This window comes from Suncus etruscus, chromosome X (genome assembly GCF_024139225.1).
Source record: "Suncus etruscus isolate mSunEtr1 chromosome X, mSunEtr1.pri.cur, whole genome shotgun sequence".
Taxonomy (NCBI): Eukaryota; Metazoa; Chordata; class Mammalia; order Eulipotyphla; family Soricidae; genus Suncus; species Suncus etruscus.
The window spans coordinates 5,000,062-5,017,281 of NC_064868.1; the positions used below are offsets into that span (position 1 = coordinate 5,000,062).

At 35.7% G+C, this 17,220-nt stretch overlaps 1 non-coding gene and 1 pseudogene across 1 annotated transcript; both read right to left on the bottom strand.

Annotated features, from left to right (window-relative positions):
• Positions 1-575: 575 nt before the first annotated feature.
• Positions 576-687, bottom strand: LOC125999588 (U6 spliceosomal RNA). The gene has a single exon (XR_007492116.1). It is a non-coding gene; the product is annotated as a U6 spliceosomal RNA (small nuclear RNA).
• A 7,254-nt stretch (positions 688-7,941) lies between these two features.
• Positions 7,942-8,545, bottom strand: LOC125999390 (leucine zipper transcription factor-like protein 1; annotated as a pseudogene).
• Positions 8,546-17,220: the final 8,675 nt, after the last annotated feature.

Here is a 17,220-nt window from a genome sequence, read left to right on the forward strand (position 1 = left end):
GGGACCATATGGGACGCCGGGGGATCGAACCGCGGTCCATCCTAGGCTAGCGCAGGCAAGGCAGGCACCTTACCTCCAGCGCCACCAATTTTGAATTTCTTACATGTGGTTTTCCAGTTGTACCAAGACCATTTGTTGAAGAGACTTTCTTTGTTCCATTTCAAGTTCTTGGCTCCTTTGTCAAATATTAGTTGATTGTATATCTTGGGATTTATGTCTGTCAATTTTGTTCTAACCCACTTGTCTGAGGTCCTGTCTTTGTTCCAGTACCATGCTGTTGTGATCACTATGACTTTATAGTATAGTTTCAAGTTAGGTAAAGAGATGCCACCCAGCTTCTTGTTTTTCAATATGTGTTCAGCTATCCTGGGTCTTTTGTGGTTCCAGATGAATTTTATGATTGATTGTTTTAATTCTTTAAAGAATGATGTCTGAATTTGGATTGGGATTGCATTAAAACTATATAGTAGTTTTGGTAGGATAGTCATTTTGACTATGTTGATTCTACCTACCCATGAGCATGGGATGTTCTTCCATTTCCCTAGATCCTCTTTAATTTCTTTCTGGAGTGCATTAAACACATTTTAAGGAGCACTTCATTTAATTTGTATGCCATCTTTGTTCAGGGACCATGCTAATCTTTGTATCATTCCAATTTTAGTATATATGTTGCTGAAATGAGTACAATTATGCACAATTTTAATTTGGTGACTAATACATACTCAGAAATCCAATAGGTGTAAAATAGTGAGACAAGATTCAGACTTGGATGATTTTTGCCATAGAGCATCAATGTTTCTTAATGTTGGACCTTTAGGCCAGCAATATCAGAATTATCAGGGAATTTAGAAATGCAAATTATTGAGTATGATTCCAGATTAGTGAAGGACTCAGAAACTGTAAAATGATTTGTAACAATCATCTTGCTAATTAACTATATACCACTCAGTGTGATAAGTGCAAATTTTAATGGCCAAGTAGAAAAATCAGCATTCAAATATATATATTTATGCATATAAATATATACAAATATATAAATATATAATATATTCAAACATATAAATATATTCAAATATATTTATGCATATAACTATTTATATGCATAAATATATATACATATATATATATGACACTCCTGGCTATGCACTCAGAAATCACTCCTGGCTTGGAGGCCTAAATGGGATGCCAGGGAATCAAATAGTGGTCCGTCCTAGGTTATCGTGGGCAAGGCAGACTCCATACTCCTTGCACCACTGTTCTGCCCCAGCATTAAAGATATTTTATTTCATATACAAAAATACTATTTACCGCATTTTAACTTCTAAGTTAGATTATGTTTATTTTCAGTGTTATTTATACAATTATCTGTTTTCTCATACTAATTTGTAAGCATAGAGAACATTCTTTTTTTTCTTTTATCTCCCTCCTTTATCCCCCAGATAGCTAGTGCATTTAAAAGCATACATGTTAACACTAATATAAACATTTTTTTTTGCAGTTCCAGATATTTTTACTAGTGTTATCTTAAAGGTTTGGAGTCAAAGGAGCACTGTAAAAACAATGTTAGTGTGGCAATTATCGTTTACATGAGCCCACCAAAGTATGGGGGTCATGGAAAGTAAAAACTTTGGCCTAAGTACAAGGAGACCCTACCCTTGAAGTTTCCTGACATACGACCATTTCTAGGCTCCAGCAGAACATTCTTTTATCTCAAACTCCTATAGAAATTGTTTTCAAATAATAGGCATTAAATACCTATTTAATAAGTGGGAAAATATTGTGAAAATATATATTAAATAGAATATGTATGGGGTAACTAATTAAACTTTTCAGTGATACTTCAAAAACTGTTGTAAACTTCATAAAATGGTATGGGTATTAGAATATTGTATGATTAGAACTCAACCATTCACAAATGTATCTCATGGTGATTCAATAAAAATATTTAAATAATCCAAAGAAAACTATTAAAAATAAAAGTTTTAATATTTTTATTATCAGTAGATAGCAAGACTATAAAATTATACATTGTGGTACTTGAAAGTTGTTATAAATACACACATAATTCTATTTTATCACCAAAATAATTTTATCAATAAATTAACATATATCATACACTAAAAGGCATTAAAATATAATTTATTATATCACAGGATTTAATGTAATGAAAATAAGTCTAGAGGCCCAGAGCAATAGTACAGCAAGTAGATCATTTGTCTTGCAAACTGATGCACCAATTTTAATCCCTGGCATTCAATATGGTCCCCCAAATAACATCAAGAGTAAGTAATTCCTGAGTACAGAGCCAATAGTAAACCCTAAGTACTGCAGATGTAGTCCAAACTCCCCCCAAAATAGATAAAATAAATTAAAATAATTTAAATATTTCAAGCAATTTTTAATTCTGAATAGATCTATTTTCATCCAGAAGACTATTATATATTAGGGGCTTCCAAGGGGAGCTCAAGAGGTTTAGAAATTTCCCTGAAAGCTCAGCCAACAGGTCAGAAGTTTAATATGAGGGCTGAGGATGTGGTGTTGCTTGTAGCCTGAATTTACAGAGATTACCTGGATTACCCCAATGGTACTCAGAGAACCATGAAGTTCTAGAAATCAAACCCAGTTGGCTTCATTCAAGACATGCGTCTTAACCCCTATGCTGTCTTTCCAACCCAAAGAAATATATGTAAAGAATGTTGTTTATTGTTAAGTTTAGTCAGTACCTTGTATATTTTAGATATTAGCCCCTTATCTGATGGGTATTGGGTGAATAGTTTCTCCCATTTTGTGGGTGGCTTTTGTATCCTATTCACTAGTTCCTTTGAGCTGAAGAAGCTTCTCAGTTTAATATAGACCCATCTGTTCTGCTTCCACTTGTTTTAGACAGTGATATTTCCTCCTTGAAGATGCCTTTACTGTCACTGTAATAGAATGTTTTATATGTGTGTTCTATCTACCTTATGGTTATGGGTCTGATATCAAGGTTTTTAATCCATTTGGATTTGACCTTTGTGCATGGTGTTAGATGGAGGTCCAGTCTCACTTTTTTGCATGTGGCTAACAAGTTAGGACAACACCAATGGTTGAAGAGGTTTTCCTTGACCCATTTTGATTTTCTAGCTCCTTATAAAAGAATAATTGATTATATCTTTGGGGAACAGCCTCTGAATACTCAAGTCTATTTCATTGATCTGAAGGTCAGATTTTAACCTAATACCATGCTTTTTGAATGAAAATTCATTTGTAATACAATATTTTATAATGTGCCTATACATTTTATGGAAAGAGAGTCCATTACTTTTCTTATAAATATTAATTGAAACACCTTGATGACAAATATGATTGTAGTTGGATTAAGGTCATGTAAAGAACATCCCCCTTCACCAGTGCAACATTTCCATCACCAAGTCGCAAATATCCCTTCTCCTTACCCCACCCCACCTGTACTCTAGACAGGCTTTCTACTTCCCTCATTCATTCACATTGTTATGATAGTTTTTAGTGTAGTTATTTCACTAACTTCATTCACCATTCTTTGTGGTAAGCTTCATGTTGTGAGCTGGACCTTCCAGCCCTCCTTTCTTTGTGTCTGAGGATTATTGTAAAAATATCTTTTATTTTTCTTAAAACCCATAGCATAGATAGGGAGAATATTCTTAGTCTATATCTCTCTCTGACTTATTTCATTCAGCATAATAGATTTCATGTACATCATGTATAGAAAAATTTTATGAATTCATTTCTCCTGTAGACTGCATAATATTCCATTGCGTATATGTACCACAGTTTCTTTAGCCATTCATCTGTTGAAGGACATCTTGGTTGTTTCCAGCGTCTGGCTATTGTAAATAGCACAGCAATAAATATAGGTGTGAGTAAGGGATTTTTAATTGTATTTTTGTGTTCCTAGGTTATATCCCTAGGAGTGGTATAGCTGGATCATATGGGAGCTCAGTTTCCAGTTTTTGGAGGAATCTCCATATCGCTTTCCATAAAGGTTGGACTAGACGGCATTCCCACCAACATTGAAAAAGAGTTCCTTTCTCTCCACATCCCCCCCAGTACTGCTTGTTCTGATTCTTTGTGATGTGTGCCATTCTCTGTGGCGTGATACGGTACCTCACAGCTGTTTTGATTTGCATCTCCCTGATGATTAGTGATGTGGAGCACTTTTTTTCCATGTGCCTTTTGGCCATTTTATTTCTTCTTTGTCAAAGTGTCTGTTCATTTCTTCTCTCCATTTTTTGATGGGATTAGATTTCTTTTCTTGTAAAGTTCTGTCAGTGCCTTGTATATTTTAGATATTAGTCCCTTATCTGATGGGTATTGGTTGAATAATTTCTACCACTTAGTGGGTGGCTCGTGTATCCTGGGCACTGTTTATTTTGATTTGCAGAAGCTTCTCAGCTTAATATATTTCCATTTGTTTATCTCTGCTTCCAATTGTTTGGATAGTGCTGTTTCCTCCTTAAATGCCATGGAGTGTTTTACCTACATGTTGTTCTAAATAACTTATGGTATCAGGTCTGATATCGAGGTCTTTAATCCATTTGGATTTTACCTTCGTACATGATGCTAGCAGGGGATCTAAGTTCACTTTTTTGCAAGTGACTAACCAGTTGTGCCAACACCACTTGTTGAAGAGGCTTTCCTTGCTCCATTTAGAATTTCTTGTTCCTTTATAAAAATTAGGTGATTGTATGTCTGGGTAACATTCTCTGAGTAATCAAACCTATTCCATTGATCTTAGGGTTTGTCTTTATTCCAATACCATGCTGTTTTGATAACTATTGCTTTGTTTAAAGTTAAAGTTTAAAGTTGGGGAAAGTAATGCCTTCCATATTCCTTTCCCAAGGAGTGCTTTAGCTATTCAAGGGTACTTATTGTTCCAAATAAATTTCATAATTATTTGATCCATTTCTTTGAAAAATGATATGGGTATCTTTAGAGGGATCACATTAAATCTGTACAATGTTTTGGGGAGTATTGCCATTTTAATGATGTTACTCCTGCCAATTCATGAACAGGGTAGGTGTTTTAATTTCCTAGTGTCCTCTCTTATTTCTTGGAGCAAGGTTTTATAGTTTTCTTAGTGTAGGTCCTTCACATCTTTATTCAAGTTGCCTCCAAGTTATTTGAATTTGTGTGTCACTAATGTTAATGGGGGTTGTACAATTTAAAGTTGTGTAATCGGATGCCTCTAATCTTCTTTTTCCTCAGGGTGGTTTTAGCTATTCTTGGACATTTATTGTTCCAAATGAATTTTAGGAGTGTTTGATCCAACTCTTTGAAGAATGTCATGGGAATCCATAAAGGAAATGCATTAAATCTGTCCAGTGCATTGGGTATTATTGCCATTGTAATGATGTTTATCCTCACAATCCATCAACATTATATGTATTTTCATTTCCTTGTATCATCTTTTATTTCTTGAAGCAGTGTTTTGTAGTTTTCTTTGTATAGGTCGTTCACCTCTTTAGTTAAGTTGAGTCCAGGTATTTGGCATCTAGCTCCATCAAAAATGGGGAGAAGAAATGAACAGAAAATTTCTCAAAGAAGAAATACAAATGACCAAAAGGCACATGAAAAAATGCTCCATATCACTAGTTATCAGGGAGATGTAAATCAAAACAGCAATGGGGTACCATCTCTTGCCACAGATACTGGCACACATCACAAAGAACAAGAACAGTTAGTCTGGTGAGAATATAGGGGAAAAGTAATTCTCATTTACTGCTGATAGGAATGCCATCTAGTTAAGCCTTATGGAAAACAATACGGAGATTCCTCAAAAAATGAAAATTGAGCTCCCAGCAATAACACTCCTAGGGATATACCCTAGGAACACAAAAATAAATCACAAAAATCCCCTCTGTATGCCTATATTCACTGCAGCACTAACTACATCTAGAAAAAACCCAGATGCCTGACAACAGATAAGTGGTTAAAGAAACTGTGGTACATATGCACAATGGAATACTATGAAGCTATCAGAAAAAACAAAGTCATGACATTTTTCTGTACATATAAGGACATGGAAACTATTAAGCTGAGTGAAATGTCAGAGGGAGTGATATAGACACAGAATATTCTTACTCATCTGTGGGATTTAAGAAAAATAAAAGACAGTATGGTAATAATACCCAGAGACAACAGAGATGAGGGCTGGAAGAACTGGACCATGATATGAAGCTTACCAAGAAAAGTGGTGAGTGCAGTTAGATAAATAACTACACGAGTACAATGGTATTGAGTGAGAAAATTAGATTCCTGTCTCAAATACAGGCGGAGGTGGGGAGGGTGGAGGTGTTGGGCATTGGTGCCAGAAAGGTTGTACTGCTAAAGGGGGGTGTACTTTTTACAACTGAATCTCAACTACAAACATGTTTTTAATCATGGTACTTAAAGATAGATATTATTTAAAAATAAAAAATAATAAATCTTATAACTCCCCAAAAGAGTGCTGTTTCTTGAATGTTGTTTACATAGCAGGCTAATGTTGATATTTTGCTGGTACAAATGTTTTGCTAGATTACAGAGATAACTAGAAAACCAGAACATAGTTTATGAAACATATATGTGACAGGAATAAAATTTTCAGATGATTCTGCATCTCTGCATTCAATTTTAAAATTAAATTGGAGCATGAAATTTATAGTGTGAATTCACAGGTACATCTAATAATTTCTAAATAACTGAATAAAATATCAATGATTATTTTTTAATATATTATGTGACTCATGTCCTATTGACCAAATTCTAATAGCTAATTGACAACCATATATTATAACTCCAATCTATCACCCAGTGATAATTATGGAAAAAATTTTAATTAGTTGTCTCATATACCTTGCAAGTAGTCAGGTTTCTCTTGTTTTAATTTTTAATTTTTAGTTTTTGGCCACTTCTGGCAGTGCTCAGGGTTCCTCCTGTCTCTGCGCTCAGAAATCACTCCTGGGGACCATGTGGGATGCCAGAAATTAAACCGGGTTCCATTCAGGGTTGGACATATGCAAGGCAAATGCCCTACCTCTGTGCTATCTCTCCGACCCCAGGTCTCTCTTGTTTTTAACTCTGTTCTCCTGGATTCCTACTTTGTAATTTGAATTATCCACAGAAATTTATTATGTCCTTCATTTTTTAGCACATTTCTTTCTCTTGCCTTCACATTTATGCCTACTTTGTAGGTAGAATTTTGTAAAAGCAAATAGATCATAATGTAAATAAATATTTCTAAACATGAAAATCTAGCCCATATGAATCTGTTCAGATTTCTCACTAGTTTATTCTTGTTTTTATTTAAGTTTTAGGACTATTTTGTATTTTTATTGTTGGGAGGGTATAATTAGTGATGCTCAGAAATTACTCTTGGTGCTACACACAGGTAAGATTCCTGGAGCAACTTCAGGGATCATATAGGATTCCAGGGATTTAATCCAGAATCAACCACCTGCGAGACAAGTGCTCTACCCATTGTACTATTTCATTGGCCCACAATTTTAGATATTGTCTTGGATTTAAAACCTATCTGCTATTAATTTATTCCAATACTTGCTTCAAAGTAGTTTCTAACACTTTCATAGTACATAATCTTTTCTTATAATTTTTTGTGACCAATGTGAATTACAAGTCTTTCATATTATATTTTAGGTACATAGTGACAGTGAATAAGGACCATTCCCACCATCAGTGCTATCCTCCCTCCATCCCTCTTCCCAGCTTGCATCTGATACCTCCCCGTTTTGTCCCCTGGACTGCTAGTGTAACAGGTACCCTTTGTATATAACTTATTGTAGATTGGAGATATTGATTCTGTTGTCATTGACTTTGGGTATGGAGCTTAGAGCTGATCATTTTTTATTTTCACTCAAATTTCAAGTGTCTGTTTGCTCCTGGTATCATCCTCTTTTTTTCTCAATTTATGAGATATAATAAGATGATTCAAGTTCTGTGGTTCTTTTGACCTCCTTGATCAAGCTGTAAATTCCACAGTTATTTCAAATTTCGATTTCTCAACCAATGAATTTGTAGCCTGTACTTCAGTATTCTTCAGCCTTGACTTTAAGTTTTAATTCTCCTCTATGAGTCTTAAAATTTCCTTGTTTAGGAGTTCTGATGTTCCATGTTCATTAAGTGGAGCAAGTTTGGGCTTCATGATATCTATCATGGGTTTCCTATTTGAAAACATAAATTCTGAATTTTCAAATTCTGCAACTTGTTCTAATAATTCTCTGTGTTCAAGTACAGAGATGTCTGCAGATTAAGGTACCACTTCTCCACTTGGGAGAAAAGCTGCCGCAGGAGTGAAACATTGGTGTATGCTGTGTTGATGAGCTCAGAATCCACCTCACTATGCACCATGGCTTGTAGCCGATTCAGGACATAGGACACTTCATCGACGGTGAATGTCTCCTCCACCAGCCTGCTCTCCTTTCATGTCTTGAAAGCAGAAATCTACTGTTTTGATTCTCGAGCCTCTTTTTGAATGACCAAAATGCATATAATTAATGACTTCATTTTGAAGAAACTCATTTAGGCCTTGTTCTCCCAAGATGGTGGGTGAGGGTTTGAAGCTTCGAGATGTTGAACTGGCTCAGGCTCAGTCCTGGAGGGCTGAGGATGGTGGGAGTCAAGAAGACCCAGCCGGACGAGGGCAGGTTGCTCAGAGTACATAATCTTTTATGGTATTTTTCATTGTGCATTTAGGCAACATATAGTGGTGCTGAGAGGCTACTCCTGGTTCTTCACTCAGAAATCATTACAGGAGATGCTTAATGGACCATATTGATTTGAGGTATCAAAACCAGGTTGGTCATATGCAAAGTAAACATCCTATATGCTGTATTATTGTACTGTATTATTGCCTTTAGCCCCCCACAAAGTGTTTATCATAGATATGTTCACACCAAAGCATTATAAAGACTTGGGGGCTAGAATAAAAATGAGGATTGATATTTTTATTCAGATTATATTTCTGACTGTTCAGAAATATACCTAAGTTGAGATGGATATGACTATAGTGAATAATTAAATCATAATACTAAAAATAGCATGAGGTCTTTTTGAAGCTTAAGGTGAGTGAGTTAATCATGTACCTGATTAAATTAGTATCACACAGATGTGGAGCCAGAAGGGGGAGAGTGTAACAGCTCTCTTCCTTCTGGTGTGACTTTTCCATCTATACACTGCAGGCCTGCTATCGGATAATAAATGATGAGAGATCCCAAGATGACACGTGGCAAAAGAATACGTAAGTGTCCTGTTAACCAACTTCTATAATATATATTCTGGGAGATGATACTTGAGCATATTTTCCTTTAAAGTGTACCTGTTAACATAAATTAAACATAGAAATAATATTCCTTACCACAAGACTTTTCTGTAAAGACTGTGATGCATTAAATTTACTCATTGGGTAGAGTGCATAAATGAGGTTACATATGTTACCATTTGTAGGCCTCTGATCATCCTTCTACAAAGTTAATTATGTATTTACTTAACTCTTCTTTATAGCCCATGGATTTTAGTGAAACACGAGGATGCAGAACATAGCCAAGATTAAACTAGTTATTATCTAAAATGCTTGTGTCCTCTTCAAAACTATATGTTGAAATGTAGTGTCAATGTTGTGATATTAGGTTGTAACAACTATGGGATATGCTTATGTCATGAGGGTAGAGCCCCTTTGAATTGAGCTGTTGTTCTTAGAAGAATATCCTGAGATTCCAAACCTATATTACTCTCTGAGGAAACCCTATGGAGTCATAAACTCTAAATGAATTAGGAAAAGGAAACTTACTAAATAATCAAGCATACTGCTTGACATTGGACATCCTAGCTTCCAGGGCTGTGAGGAATACATTTTCAGTTATGAAATTGCCAGTCTGACATTCTGTTATAGAAACCTAAACAAGCAAAGGCAAAACTAATAAACATATTGCATTTACAAGGACCCAATGATTGGTATACTGTGATAACCCTGATATTACAACAGCAGTAGAGAAAAGTGAATACTCAGGTGGAAGGTGTGATTGTAGAAGCATTGAATTAATGAAACCTGTCACCAATTGTATTACAAATCAATCATTCACTGTTCTTCAGACACACTGAAGCTTTCCCCAAAAACTGAGGAAACGATATTATTTCTCACTTTGTTGAAACTTAAAGGGCTTTAGGCAGGGGTGGCGAACACGTGGCTCTTGAGCAGTATGTGGCTCCCAGCCAAAACGAATGCAGCTCTTTGCCTTTTATCATTATTTTGTATACTGTGACTCTTTGCCAAGTTTGGATTTTGTTCTGCTGCTTCTGAGAAGGGACCTCTGAGGAGAGATCTCCGAGTGCAGAGTCCCATCCCCAGGCTGCGTCATCCCGTCTCCCAGCCCTTGGAAACAACTGGGAAACAACTGCACGGGCCAGCGAGCAGGGGGACCCTTGTGTCACATGTTGGGTCACATCTTGTAGTTAGTGTGGAGGACGCAGCACATCCTCACCATCACTGCAGGATTTTTATCCTCACTCAAAATGGCAAAATACAATATGTATTTAATATTATTGTTAAAATTATATGCTTTTGTGTGAATGTTAATCTGTTTTGGCAGGTCACTGTGTGGTGTGGCTCTCTACTCTCACAGTTTAAAATTTTGGCTCTTTGTGTCGAACATGTTTGCCACTCCTGGCTTTAGGGGTTCTATTACTTTGTAAATACTGTATTATATGGACCCTGAGACAGGAGGAAGTCAGTGATAATGATATGGAGAGAAACTTAGTCTTTTTTTATTTAAATAATTTCATTATTTAAACACAGTGATTACAAACATAATGTAGTCATAACAGGAGCACTCCCCCTTCACCTATGCAACCTTCCCATCACCAATGCCCCCATCTCTTCCCTCATCAACCCCCCACCTGTATTTGAGACAGGCTTTCTACATTCCTCACTCACTGACATTGTTATAATAGTTCTTAGCATAGTAATTTCTCTAACTGCACTCAACATTCTTTGTGGTGAGCTTCATATCTTGAGCTGGTCCTTCTGGCCCTCAACTCTGGGAATTATTTCAATGTCTTTAATTTCTCTTAAAACCCATATGTGAGTGAAACTATTCTGTGTGTCTCTCTCCTTCTCTGACTAAATTCACTCAGCATAATAGATTCCATATACATCCATGTATAGAAAAATTTCATGACTTTATCTCTCCTGACAGCTGCATAATATTCCATTGTGTATATGTACCACATTTTCTTTAGCTATTCATCTATCGAAGGGCATCTTGGTTGTTTCCAGAGTCTGGCTATTGTAAATAGTGCTGCAACGAATATAGGTGTGAGGAAGATATTTTTTATTGTATTTTTGTGATCCTAGGGTATATCCCTAGGATTGGAATAGCTGGATCATATGGGAGTTCAATTTCCAGGTTTTTGAGGAATCTCCATATTGTTTTCCATAAGGGCTGGACTAGACGACATTTCTACAAGCAGTGAATAAGAGTTCCTTTCTTTCCTCATCTCACCAGCACTGATTATTCTTGTTCTTTGTGAATGTGTGCCAGTCTCTGTGGTATGAGATGGTACCTCATTGTTGTTTTTGTTTGCATCTCCCTTGTGATTAGTAATGTGAAGCATTTTTTCATGTGTCTTTTGGTCATTTGTATTTCTTCCTTGAGAAATTGTTCATTTCTTCTCCCCATTTTTGATGGAGTTAGATTTCTTTTCTTGTTAAGTTCTGTCAGTACCTTGTATATCTTAGCTATTAGCCCCTTATCTGTTGAGTATTGGGTGAATAGCTTCTTCAATTCTGTGGGTGGCTTTTGTAGCCTAAGCATTATTTTCCTCAAGGTGCAGAAGATTTTCAGCTTAATATAGTCCCATTTGTGTGTATCTGCTTCGACTTTAGAGAGTGCTGTTTCTTCCTTGAAGATGACTTTAGTTTCAAGGTCCTGTAGTGTTTTACCTACATGTTGTTCTATACACTTTATGGTTTCAGGTCTGATATCATGGTCTTTAATCCATTTGCATTTGATCTTGGTGCATGGTGTTAGCTGGAGGTCTGAGTCCGTTTTGTTGCAAGTGGCTGTCCAGTTGTGCCAACACCACTTGGTGAAGAGGCTTTCCTTGTTCCATTTTGCATTTCCCCCTTTATCAGAGATTAATTGATTGTATATCTGAAATCAGTTTGAATAATATAGTCCACTGATCTGAGGGTCTGTCTTTATTCCAATACCACGCTGTTTTAATGACTACTACTTTGTAATAAATATAAAGTTGGGTAAAGTGATGCCTCCCATATTTCTTTTCCAAGAGTTGCTCTAGCTATTCTTGGGTGTTTATTGTTCCAGATGAATTTCAGGAGTGTTTGATCCATGTCTTTGAAGAATATTATGGGTATCCTTAGAGGGATTGAATTAAATCTATACAATGCCTTGGGGAGTATTGCCACTTTAACAATGTTAATACTCCCAATCCATGAGCAAGGTATATGCCTCCATTTCCACGTGTCCTCTTTTATTTCTTGAAACAGCGCTTTGTAGTTTTCTTTGTATAAGTCCTTCACATCTTTAGTTAAGTTGACTCCAAGATATTTGAATTTGTGTGTGTCTGTTGGTCAGTCTTGTCTTAAAGTAGAGCTTTCAGTTTTTCTTTTAAAGCTGGTTTTGAATCTGTAAAGTTTCTTAGCTGCTGTATATCTATGAAACTATGTATACTTTCTCAAACTGAAAGTCAGTCTGGCTAGGTGTAATATTCTAGGTGAAGCATTCATTTAATTGAGTTTTGTCACTATAGCCCACCACTGCCCTTTGGCCTTGAGGGTTTCTTGTGACAAGTCTGCTGTAAATCTTAAGGATGCTCCTTTGAATGCAATTTCCCTTTTTTGATCTTGTTGCTTTCAGTATTCTATCCCTTCTGTGTCTTTTCTTAGCTGGTACACTCCAGGCATTCAGGATTTGGTTGCATGCTGTCTTTATCTCTGGGAGTTTCTCAGTAATGATGTCCTTAACTGTTGATTCTTCCTGGGGATTTTCATCTGGGTCTCTGGGACTCCAATGATTCTTATGTTGTTTCTGTTGAATTTATCAAAGACTTCAATTTTCATCTACTCACATTACTTGAGTATTTTTACACTGTCTGATTATTTGCTTTGAGGTTTTTTTTCCAATCGCTTCTGCTGTATAGAATTGTTCTGTATCTCATCTTCCAGCTCACTGATTCTGTCCTCAGCTTCTGTTACTCTGTTGGAGAGGCTTTCTATTGGGTTTTTTTTCATCTACTGAGTTTTTCTGTCCTATTATTTCATTCTCGCTCTTTCTGATTTCTGTCTTTGTGGTCTGTTCAGCTCAATCTATGCTTTCTTTGAGTTCCATGAACATCCTCTATATTTCTACTCTAAGCTCCTTATCTTAGAGGCTAATTAGGTGGTTAGCATTTTTCAGGTCATCAGAGCTGCCATCTTCATTTAATATGTCTGATGTTGGCTTGTGTTGTTTTCCCATTCTTACGCTTGCTGTGTGCTTTTTTCCTACGTTTTATGGTGGAGTTCATTTACTAGAGATGTATGTGGCTACGAAGCCGTGCTTCACGGCTGTGCTTCTCTGGCCCCAGCTGCTCAGCTGTTGATGTGAAACTTGCAGCGCTCAGGCACCCTCATTAATAGCATCAGCGGTGGTGGCCCGGACTCACCCTATTCAGGCATGTCCAGGGCACCTCAGCCTCTCAGCTTTATTCAGGGATTATGTGCAGGGGATGGTCTCAAACCCACTGTTCTCAGGCACCTGAGCTCAGTAAAGTTGTTGGCGACCCAGACTCACCTTGATCAGGCATGTCCAGGGCACCTCAATCCTCAGCTTTCTTCAGGGATTCTGTACAGGATTGGTCAGAAACTAAGTCTTTGTTTTTTTCTGGCCACACCCATTTGATGCTCAGGGGTTTCTCCTGGCTAAGGGCTCAGAAATTGCCCCTGGCTTGGGGGGACCATATGGGATGCCGGGGGATCGAACCGCGGTCCATCCTAATGCTAGCACTTGCAAGGCAGACACCTTACCTCTAGCGCCACCTCGCCGGCCCCCAGAAACTAAGTCTTGATAACTTTTGAATACTCACTCCCATAAGCATGTACCAAGCCTTGCTTATGTACGTATCTGTCACTAGATTCAGTGGTTTAAAACAATAAATTCCTTTTTAAAATTTGCTTAATTACTTTTGTTTGAGTGGTCTGTAATTTGTAGCAAAATTGCCACAGTCCACCCATATTTGAATATCAATTTCAAGTATCTCTGAAACTGAACATTGATACATAATTTTATTGGTCCAATGTTTAGAAATTAATTTATTTAATTAATCATTAAATATTAACCTTGAAGAAATGTTAATTGAATTTCAAGCATTTTATAATTTTCCGCTGGAAAAGTTCCTAGAAATCTATTTGCTAATTGGTTTGCAATCTTTGTTTAATCAATGATGACCCAAGCTTATTAACAAACTCTAGCTAATTATTCATATCTGGGGTATATAACATTCATATAACTTTATGACATATATTCTAATCCTAGTTGAAAAGAAATAGAATGGTGTCATTATGTAACAGAGTAAGATAAAAAAGAAATGTGAAACTTTATTATTTTTTGTATTTGTTTTTGTTTTTCAGCCACACCCAGTGTTGCTCAGGGGTTACTTCTGGCTATGAACTCAGAAATCGTTCCTGGCTTGGGCGACCATATGGGACACCGGGGATCGAACTGTGGTTCGTCCTAGGCTAGTGAATGAAGTCAGACGCTTTACAACTTGCACTATTGCTCTGGCCTCATGAAATGTGAAACTTTATGAGTAATTGCTAAACATAAGTTTTGGGAAAACCCAAGTATGTGATTTTAAACATTTAAATGAATGAAATGATTTATCAAATTATTTAGAACTCCAATAAAACTTTCAATTGTGATCAAGATCTTCTGGTCTTGTAAAGTTTACATACTTTCCCCAAATTTAAATTTATTATATACAAAACAGGTCTATTAAATGATATGTGCTATCACCTATATTTTTCTGTACTAATAATAATTGGGGGCATCGGATAGAGAGATGGGCACACTGGTGATAGTTGTGGTATTGGAATTATGTGAATGATAAACCGTTATTAATAGTTCTCTAAACCATAGAATCTCAATGAAAATCATATAAATATATATTTTTACAGAAATGTGTGGAGCGTTATAGTGATTTACCCAAAAATCACACTGTCAACTCGTTGTTCACAATTTTGAACCCAAATTTATTTTCTCTTGAGATTAGTGTTGTTGCTTAGGTATATCTCCCTTATTGATCATTTTGGTATTTCTTATACCAAAAAGCAACTAGTAAGAGCCCAACATTTGTATATGTTGAAGAAACCAGAAGATCAAGGGACCGTGGTGTTGGAATTATTAAATGATTAAAAATTGATTAACATTATATACATGCAAAAGTTAATCCTACCTTTGAAAATATGAAAAGCTGGTCAGGAAATACCTAAGAAAAGCTGCTATTTCTACTCCCTTGTTGAAATATAAGGCTATTAAATGATTCAAATAAAGGCAATGTAAAATATACTGATCTGTAACAGTCACGTGTCATAGCATTCGCATCCCACACATTTTGAATAGTCCATAAAGAAAAATGACTTTGGTGTCTGCCATCTGCTTGCATCTAGAATAAATACCATGAAGTGAATGAGAATGAATTTTTATGTGAGAATTGTCACACACAAAAAAAGCAAACATTAAAACTGAAATTGCAGCTCTTAGACTAAGGAACTGAACAAAAGCTGAAGATGGGAGAAATACTAACAGCTGGCAAGGCAGGAAAAGCAAAAAATGTTAAAAATGAACCTCATTATTTAAATTCTGAAGATAAAGTCATAAAGCCACAGAACCTAATTGTAGCTCTGTTACCATTACAGAAATGTTCCTTTGCACTACTCAGAGCTATTTATCTGGGTTTCATTCTTCCTTGTCAATTCTATTTATCATATGGTTCAAATGCTATGCCCTGTGCCCCGTACCCTCTCTGATGTTCAGTCAACACTTATAATGAACACTTTATTTTTGACTTACAGAGAACCTTACTTGTGCTTCAATTTATCACCTTTTGGTTATATTTGAGACCAAGTTGGTGCTTCTTGAAAGCAAAGAACAATTCTTATCTTCTGTGCTCATGTCAACTGCTATTTGAGTTCACACTAGGTTTTCAATAATGGCTTGCTGAACTAAAATAAATCTGTTTAGGTTTAGATATAAAAAATACTCAATTATAACTCTTTATTACCCAAATAACTAGTTCCTCTGAGGAGAAGTTTAAAAATAAAAAGCAGAAAGTCTCAAATAATAGTCTCCTTTAACTTCTGTTTGCACTTAATCACTCTCTGGAATTTTGTACTGTGTGTTGCACATTTTATTAGCACAAAAGAGCTCTTCAGAGAAAACTCAGATATTAAATATAACCTTGACTTAGTTTTATTTTCATATATCTTCAACCCCCCAGATAGTCAACTTGATTCATTTACAGATTTTCTGGATATATTCTGAGGCAACGACTTGTTCTTCTACTACTATGCATATTGCCTAATCCATGTTTGCTTCTACTATTAGAAATCTAGAAAAATAGGTATTGATTGAAGAGAGAGCTCTAATTAATGAGACACCCAGTAAATATAAAATTCCTATAATGTTTAGGAAATGGATAAGATGAATAAGAGCTTATTCATATAAATAAATAATAAACTTTGTGTTGAGAAACATTGAAAGAGGGCGAAGAAGGAAGGAAGGGGAGGAGGAAGAGAGACCATTATTCTCTATTTTTAATATAATTTATTTACTAGGTTATGCAATATACCCTAAATATAAATATTTCAGGGTCATTGTGAAAAATTACAGAAAATAATAACATTATTGTGGCATATAGGCACAAATAAAATGACTAGTATCAAAGCAATATATTGCATTATCTCAACTAGTAGAGTAATAAATAGTAGAGCAACATAAAAAATTCAACACTATTAAGTCACAGTATGTATTATTATTTTTTCACACCAAAATGATCATAGTCATAGGTAGGTAAATTATAGTTTATTTCAAATTTTCAATGATTTTTATCATAAAAAATGTTATCAGTTTTTGATGTTCTGATTTCAAGGAACACTCTTGGTTTTAGAATTAGTGTAATAATTTCATGAACATATTTTATATTTTTAATTTA